General features: G+C 43.1%; 1 pseudogene; it reads right to left on the reverse strand.

Moving 5' to 3' along the window:
- Positions 1 to 4632: 4632 nt before the first annotated feature.
- Positions 4633 to 8376, reverse strand: LOC147441623 (uncharacterized; annotated as a pseudogene).
- Between the last annotated feature and the right edge of the window lie 1380 nt (positions 8377 to 9756).

The raw sequence follows: 9756 nt of genomic DNA on the forward strand, positions 1-9756 counted from the left end.
TGGATCGATCAAGTGATTGATCATGAGTCAAGGCCAATATGGTAACTCGTACTATAGAGAGAGTCTCTTCATCCCTGGGGGCAAACCGTCATCACACATCTCCTTCTGCTCTAACCATGCTTGTGCAGACATCCTCGGGGGCTCTCTTCCCCAAAAGCCATCGTGTAACACATGATTCTCTGGAAGATACGCTTGATGACCTTCGTAGGTTTGCTTGTTCAATGAGGGCGCCCGACGTACATTCAGTTTAGGTCCACATGTGACACATGCTCTGTATCCGCTTGTTTGAAGCCCTGCATGTATACACATGACAATAGATAAGCTTGAGAAAAACCAAGATTTACAGTGTTTGAGTTTGAGTGTAAATCACCTGAGCATTCAGTTAGTCAGAAATAGTCATGCATAGTCCACATTAGAATGCCTCTAATCAAAGCATTCCATCGACCTGTGTGTCGGCGCATATCAACCACTTCTATACCAATCCACAATTGTTGTAGCTCTTCCAATAGTGGATGAAGATACACATCCATATTCTTCACTTTATACCGCCCGGCACAATCAAGCTTAGCCATAGGTGCCCCTTCTTGGTAGTCAACCACGGGAGAATGTTGTAGTTGACGATGACAATGGGCCATACACTGTAAGATGTTGATCTTTGACCAAATGGATTTACGCCATCCATAGCCAGGCGTAGGAGTAAATTTTGAGCTTCCCTGGTAAAATCCGACCATGTTTGGTCTATATGTTTCCAGGCTGCGCAATCAATCGAAATCCGTAGCACACCATCCGAAGATTTATTCTCCTCATGCCATGATGCTAGGGCGGCCATGGACTTAAATTTGAAGAAATGCTTGATGCAAAGAAGCAGAGAAAAATATCGCAAAACCTTTTGTGGATATTTTGTTCCATGGAGATCTACTTGATATGGAATCACATTTCGGACACTTCTCCATATGTATGTATTCCCCTCTGAAAAGAATGCAGTTGTTAAGACAAGCATGAATCGAATTGTAATCCATCCCCAAGTTTCGCAAGATCTTTCTTGCTTCCTCTCTGGAATCTGGCATCATATTATCAGCGGGCAGTATGTGCTCTTTGATCAATCTACACAGTGAAAAAAATACAGTACAATTGTGTAAGTAATCTATCAGATCATTATACATCTATAGTGTTTGATTAAAGTAAACACATTGTAATAGATCACCTGGAAAGCCCTGTGACACTAGTGTCACTCCATCCAAAATTTGTCTGCATGTTGAGAAGAACCAGGAGCGCCTTCAATCTAAACACATGTGCTCCATCATACAATGGCGTATCGGCTTCACTTTTCATATCATCATAGATAAGCCTTTCTGAATCCATGATCGTCTCGATCATTTCATCGATCTCGGGCTCAAACATTGCCTCGTTGGGAATGTGGTCTGCATGATCATCCTCCGAGCTATCAAAGGCTACATCTTGTGGCCTCACGTATGCTGCTTGAACAAAGCGCCTGCGAACACGTCTATTGGGTTGCAAGATTGCTGCATGTTGGCGAATGTCAGAGCCCGACGAGTTATAATTGGCAACAACTCGATCTATAATAGATAGATCGAACTCGCCAAATTCGCGAACGTGTTGCAAAGAAATGCGCCTTGTCTGTCGCACAGCATGCTTGCATTGATTACAAGGACATAAGATCCTTGTTGAGAGATAGGTGTTTCAGTTGGACGGCCCCACATCCTCGTCACTACTCATAATGAGGGTAAAAACCTTATAACTTGGACATAAATTTAATCTTCTATTGGCATCCTCCGTCTTCTATCTCTCTCTCTCTCTCTCTCTCTCTCTCTCTCTCTCTCTCTCTCTCTTTGTTCACACTATAAACTACCTGACATTCTCTAGTCATGTCCAATCCCCGTACACCTCGGTTTAGAGGTGCACGGAGATCAGAACCACCGGGTTATAATCTCCTCTTTATTGGTCAATGCCTATATTTGTGGGTACGAGAAATCTACACACCCACGTCTACATGATAGTGGACAAAACCCCTTTGCCTCTTCTCTAGCTGTAGCATTTCGCAGCATCTTAACATCTCTTCATAGTAGATCTTTGTTCGAGGGATTACTTAGCACATTACATGTTGGCCCTCAATCTGAGTATCATGCCGTTGAAGCTTTCCAACTTAAGGTGGCATGGAATAGAGAGGAAGAGAGGGATCACCGTTCGTCTAACTCTAATTTTTTTACCGTAATCCCGAAGGTAAACTCTAATATAAAAACTCAATTCAAAATCTAATCTTAAATCTATCTTAATTGAACATGTGGTGATTCGCAGCTAATTGAATATGGTTAGTGTGTGACTTAAAAGGTGTCAGATTCTGATGGGAATATACATATTGTTGTGTAACTAGTGTTTTCTCTTTGGGCAAAGCGCGCCTTCATTGACATGCATTAAAATCTAACATAAATCTAATCTAAGCTTAAATCGAATATAAATCTAAATCTAATCTAATCTTAAACTCAAAATAAAACTAAATCTAATCTAATCTTAAATCTAATCCTTACCTCTCTCTTTTGTCTTCTTCCCCTCTCTCTCTCTTTGGTTTTTTATTTTCTCTCTCTTTCTCTTTCTTTTCTCCTCTGTGTGTGTGTGTGTGTGTGTTTTTTTTCTTCTTTCAATGTGTGTGTGTGTGTGTGTGTGTGTGTGTATGCATTCTTTGTTTATGCATGTGCGTGTGTGTGTGTTTTGTTTATGCATGTGCTCTCTCTCTCTCTCTCTCTCTCTCTCTCTCTCTCTCTCTCTCTCTCTCAAAGACACAATGTGTGTGTGTGTGTGTGTGAGGGAGAGAGAGAGAAAGAGGGAAAGGGAACATGAGAGAGAGGAGAGGAAAGGAGCATCCCTGGTTCTCCTTCCTCTCCTCGTGTATGTGTGTGTGTGTGTGTGGGGGGGGGGGGGAAGCAAGAGAGAGAGAGAGAGAGAGAGAGAGAGAGAGAGAGAGAGCGTGGGTTACCTCTTTGTTTGAGCGCCGAAAACTCAGATATGAGATCTCAATTTTTGGATGCTCTCGGTTTATTCTTTACCCCTGTCGGCGTCGCTATCAGCGTCGTTATATCCGTCGCTATGTAACAAATAAAATAGCGAAATCGTGGATTTTCACTTTTGAGCGTCGCACTGCAAGCGTCGCTAATGTGAAGTACCTCTTGTAGTGTATAGTCGCTGGAATCAAGATACATCATCCTCCAGATACATCTTAGTTATAGGAGCTTATTGATGTCTTAGTCTTTTGTTCAGTGTGATGAGCTGTAATGAATGTTGCTCATCACCTTTTACAACCTCAATCTCACAGATTTTCCTTTCCCTTTCTCATCTGAACTATGTTGTGACTGTTGCACTCGTGAATTCCCAGTGTTGCTGGGTTGTTGATCTCCAGCTTACTGATCACTCAACTGCTGACCCTCATACTAGTCTAGCTGGTTTGTATTGGACTGATTTCCTCCTATGGCCCCTGCTCCACCAACACCAGATCCTGAAGGTGGAGATGGAGGAGAGTCATCGTCATCATGACTTTCTTCTGATTCATCCTCCTTCTCTTCCTCTTCTGTTGCTTTATTATCATCCTTATCAAGGTTGTTCTGCTGTTCAAAATAATCCAGGATAGCTTGATTTGCCAAGCACTGTTGTATTTAGAAAGTTTATCTTGCAAATTACTCTGCATTGTTTCCATAAGCGCTCTCAAATTATCTATATTGAAAACAGCATTCCTCTCTGGATTCAATATCGTAGCCAAATTATTATAAATATACCTTTCAGTTAAAGTGGCTTTCAACGTAGTGTAGCTAGTCAGCAATGAGTTGAGATCAACTCTCTTCATTCGCAGCATGGTTCCGAATCTGTTAGAAGATCTTTTAACCTCTGCCTTTTCTTCTCTAAGTGTCCGCATCTCAGACTCCATTTTGAACAACTTATCTTCTAAGTGCTGCCGCAGGGACTATGCTCCTCTCTCCTGCTCCAACTTTTCAACTTGCTGCTCAGTCTCCCTAAGTTCAGCTTTTAACTTCGTCAATTCATCATTTGACACTGTAGCATCCAACATTTGTCCTATAGAATTCACAATAGTGTTCCAAGATGACTGAATAAGTACGGAACAACCATCATTCATTGTGGCTGGGTCACATGTAACTGGCTTGTAAACTGTGACATGAGCCATATATGGTAGTGTAGCATAATCAGATTTGTGCAGGAGTAAACGTCCTTTGAGAGGATGAGTCTGCTTTGCTGTTGTAACCAGTCCTTCTTGGTTAAATGCAGAGTCGCTTCACTGTAAGGGATGGAAACCTTACCAAGTGGACTCGAAGGTACTAATCCTTTTCCCTTATTAGTCTGACCCACTGGCTGCTCAGCACTGGTCCTATCTGACTGGTGGTTGCTGAAATTTCCCCTGCTGGCTGGCTGATTCCACCAGTGGTCTGGACAGAAGGTTGTTCGAACTGGTCTACATAATGCACCATATATGCTGCATCACCTTAGAACCATCAAATGTATTAATAACATTCTTAAGTAACCAAACTAGAATCAGGAAGTAAAGCACAACCTAGAAAACCAAGTCTGAATTCTCATAGCAGGGTGGTTATATGTGTGTGCGTGTGTGTGTGTGTGTGTGAGAGAGAGAGAGAGAGAGAGAGAGAGAGAGAGATCCACTGGCTCAAGCAAGCCTTTTGTCAGGCCCCAACTTTGATATGCTATTGGACATAGTTACACCACTCAAGCCAATCCAAAGAGAAACCCACAAGTTTATACTGGCAGCTTTACTTCGCGTGTATTCCTACCCACTATACTATACACAAAAGGGGCGGAGCGGCGCCTGTGGCATTTGTGATGCCTGCCCCTTGTAAGTTAAGAACTAACTGGAGATAGAGCTTCAGGTGATACTTTGGCCTCTTGTAGACCTTCCAAAACCTTCTTCATTCTAGGCCTCTTCAACGGAGATGCATTCGTGCAAGGCACAGCAACCTTCAAAACTGCAAGCATCTCCTGGCGAGATGCAAATGATTGGGTGCGTATCCTTGTTCTTGCATCATCGGAGGGGGTGAAGAAAAGACAATCCCTGAGCTGCTGCTATGTACCGGGTAGACCACGGTAGCAAGCTTTCAAAATTTGTGTGAAGTTTCTGACTAAGACTATATGCAGGCAAAGTCATTCTCTAGAAAATAATCGACCGGCTGCATTATGTTCTCCTGAGAGAACTTCCAAATCTTATCCAACTCAAGAATCATCCTCCTTTGATAGATGAGGACTCCTTTCTCTGTAGAGTTGAGCTTTTTGACTGCCAGAACTAAGCCAGATGGCATGACTGCCTTATAAATAGTACTGAAGTGATTTGTGCTGATGATATTTGCATTGCTGTTAGTTGCTTCCTTCATGCTGTCGAAATCAATGGCGCCTGACAACAACTGCTGGTGTGGGATCAACTGCTGCTCAGAAGGAATGCTTGTGCATTACCCCGATAACTATGCCGGATATGATTAGCAGAACAACAAGGGCACAAGCAATGGCTTCCTTCATGCTGTCGAAATCAATGGCTCCTGACAGCAACTGCTGGTGTGGGATCAACTGCTGCTCTGAAGGAATGCTTGTGCATTACCCCGATAACTATGCCGGATATGATAAGCAGAACAACGAGGGCACAAGCAATGGCTTCCTTCATGCTGTCGAAATCAATGGTGCCTGACAGCAACTGCTGGTGTGGGATCAACTGCTGCTCTGAAGGAATGCTTGTGCATTACCCCGATAACTATGCCGGATATGATAAGCAGAACAACGAGGGCACAAGCAATGGCTTCCTTCATGCTGTCGAAATCAATGGAGCCTGACAGCAACTGCTGGTGTGGGATCAACTGCTGCTCTGAAGGAATGCTTGTGCATTACCCCGATAACTATGCCGGATATGATAAGCAGAACAACGAGGGCACAAGCAATGGCTTCCTTCATGCTGTCGAAATCAATGGTGCCTGACAGCAACTGCTGGTGTGGGATCAACTGCTGCTCTGAAGGAATGCTTGTGCATTACCCCGATAACTATGCCGGATATGATAAGCAGAACAACGAGGGCACAAGCAATGGCTTCCTTCATGCTGTCGAAATCAATGGCGCCTGACAGCAACTGCTGGTGTGGGATCAACTGCTGCTCTGAAGGAATGCTTGTGCATTACCCCGATAACTATGCCGGATATGATAAGAAGAACATCGAGGGCACAAGCAATGGCTTCCTTCATGCTGTCGAAATCAATGGTGCCTGACAGCAACTGCTGGTGTGGGATCAACTGCTGCTCTGAAGGAATGCTTGTGCATTACCCCGATAACTATGCCGGATATGATAAGCAGAACCACAAGGGCACAAGCAATGGCTTCCTTCATGCTGTCGAAATCAATGGCGCCTGACAGCAACTGCTGGTATGGGATCAACTGCTGCTCTGAAGGAATGCTTGTGCATTACCCCGATAACTATGCCGGATATGATTAGCAGAACCACAAGGACACAAGCAATGGCTTCCTTCATGCTGTTGAAATCAATGGCGCCTGACAGCAACTGCGGGTGTGGGATCAACTGCTGCTCTGAAGGAATGCTTGTGCATTACCCCGATAACTATGCCGGATATGATAAGCAGAACAACAAGGGCACAAGCAATGGCTTCCTTCATGCTGTCGAAATCAATGGCGCCTGACAGCAACTGCTGGTGTGGGATCAACTGCTGCTCTGAAGGAATGCTTGTGCATTACCCCGATAACTATGCCGGATATGATTAGCAGAACAACAAGGGCACAAGCAATGGCTTCCTTCATGCTGTCGAAATCAATGGCTCCTGACAGCAACTGCTGGTGTGGGATCAACTGCTGCTCTGAAGGAATGCTTGTGCATTACCCCGATAACTATGCCGGATATGATAAGCAGAACAACAAGGGCACAAGCAATGGCTTCCTTCATGCTGTCGAAATCAATGGCGCCTGACAGCAACTGCTGGTGTGGGATCAACTGCTGCTCTAAAGGAATTCTTGTGCATTACCCCGATAACTATGCCGGATATGATAAGCAGAACAACAAGGGCACAAGCAATGGCTTCCTTCATGCTGTCGAAATCAATGGCTCCTGACAGCAACTGCTGGTGTGGGATCAACTGCTGCTCTGAAGGAATGCTTGTGCATTACCCCAATAACTATGCCGGATATGATAAGCAGAACAACAAGGGCACAAGCAATGGCAATCCCTGCAGCCTTCCAAAAAGTGTGAGAATTGCGCTTCTCTCTCGATGGAGACGATGAGCCTTCTTCACACGGCGGCAGAGGACCGCCGCATAGATTAGGATTGTTGGCAAAAGCTGCTAGCGGTACTATTTGCAAGAGGACCACTCATAGGAGCACCAGAGAGCGAGTTGTCAGAAAAACTCCAATTCAACAAGCTCCCAATTCTTCTGGTATAGCTATGCCCAGTGAGATGATTGTGAGACAGATCCAGTAAGACAAGCTTTGTTACTTTTCAGAGACTCGCAGGGACATTAAGGGAGATGATTAAGTTGACCAGACCCCCAATCTGGGTAAGGATGGATACTTCCACTGAATTTGTTGTGTCCCAACTGCAAATCTAGAAGCCGTTTACACTTCCCAATTGAGGTCGGAAGACTACCACCTAATGCATTACCATCCAGTTGCAAGTATTCAAGAGACAGCACGCTACATATGTCAGCCGTTCAATAGGTTCCCACTCAGATGAAGCTTACTCAGATTCTTACAATTTACAAGTTCTTGGGGGATGGGACCTGAAAATTTGTTATTCGAGAGTAAAAGCTCCCGCAAGTTCGCAGACTTGCCTAGCTGATAGGGAAAGCTACCTGATAATTGGTTACTGGCGAGGTTGAGAAGGCTCAAATTCTTCCACCCACTAATATTCGAAGGAATTGTCCCACTTAATCTGTTAATTTTCATCAGCAACAAAGTAAACCAGGTTTTGTAGCCAAGTTATTTCCGCCAAGTCGTAGGGTCGTGAGACTATTGCAAGGCCCCAGATATTCAGGAATTGTGCCGGATAGTCGATTATTGTCAAGGAAGCTAGATTCACTGACTTGAGAGTAGACAGCAGCATTGAGGGGATTGTGCCATTCAGCTTGTTTTGGTAGGCTGAGAAATCCTCCAGTATTCCGACAGGATTTAGCAACCTTACATCCCTTAAAAAAGCTCAACCTTGAGTCAAACCAGCTCATTGGAACCATAGAGGTGATCTCGGGCCTAGCTGCCCTCACAGATTTGTCTCTTTCAAAGAATAACCTATAAGGGGGCTCACATGTTGATAGTGAGTTTTAGCCTCTGTAAAACACAAGTCTCTTCTTCTCCTCTCTTTTGCATTGTTGCACACACACTCTCACTGTGCACTTCAAATTCCTTCTTGAAGATGTGATCTATCGCTATAGAATGTGGGAAAGATAACTGTAAATAGATGAGAATTGGATGTTGTAGAAGAAAAGAAAATTTTTCTCTACGATGGGCATCAAACTAGCTTTAACTTGTGCTTATAACCTAGAGGGCAATGTCAAGAGTGAAAGACTGCAGAAAGGCCAAGGCTACTATTGTTTGCATTATGGATTGACCATACGACACATAGTTCAATCAGTAGCTATATGCATAATGAATTGATGCATGGTCAAAAACCTATGATGCCAATTGAAGATGTACTTCTTAAATGGAATGAGCAGATAACACCTTCTTGCATTGCACATATGGAATTTGGAAAGAAGGTCTGAAGACATTGAGCTTGCAGAAGCTCAACGAAAGGATGCAAGGTTGAATAACAAAGATAGATTTGACAAGTGGCATAAGCTCATACAAAACACTATTAAAGAAGGTAATTGGGTGTTGGTGTATGATAGTATCCTTGAAAATTAGCACACTACAATTAGGAATCTTGCAAAGAGATGGTATGGTTCTTATGTTGTTAAGCATGTGCATGGAAATGTAACTCACATTTTGCATGAGCTCGATGGGACATAAAGAAAAATTCCCATTATAAGAAAAAGGGTTAAATTGTTCAAGATGATGGATCAAACTAAGGATGAAAGTGAGGATATGGTGTTTGGCCATCAGTTTTGATGCTAACAAATACTATTGTGCCACATATTATAGGATGTGCAAGTTTAAAGGGGGTGGATGTTGTGTTATGGACAATGCAAAATGTGAAATAAAAACATTTACTTCACTTTTGATACTGTTAATTGAGTCAACGTCAGTTAATAGAAGCTGATAACGACCGAAGACGTACGGATGCACATTGAAGATCAACATGCAGAAGCTGTAAGGATTGGAGTTACACATTTTTCACGTTTTCCCAAAATGGTCGCGTATTATAAATTCTCGATTTATTTCGAACCATTGTAATATTTTAATGTGTTACGGGCTCAATTGGAGTTCCAAGCTATAAATAATCGGCCAATTACTGTGCTTAGGTTACAGATTCACTAAGTGGTGGAGCCCTAAAGGCCTTGGACACCTAGACATTGCACATTTTTAACCTAGGTACATAAGGCAGTGTGTAAATGAAATTACGGTTCTCAAGCTCTTTTGTTGAGAGCACCCATGGAGTCCTTGAGCTTCTGCTTGCTCATGAGATTTGATTAACACTAATCAATGATTATTTCTCTTTCACTGTGCCTCTCTCATGCTTCTTATGGTTGCCTATGATACTTAGATTAACTAAATCTTAACTAATTAGTGGTTAATCTCTTTCTAATT

This window comes from Adiantum capillus-veneris, chromosome 15 (genome assembly GCF_014529385.1).
Source record: "Adiantum capillus-veneris isolate H3 chromosome 15, ASM1452938v2, whole genome shotgun sequence".
Lineage (NCBI taxonomy): Eukaryota > Viridiplantae > Streptophyta > Polypodiopsida > Polypodiales > Pteridaceae > Adiantum > Adiantum capillus-veneris.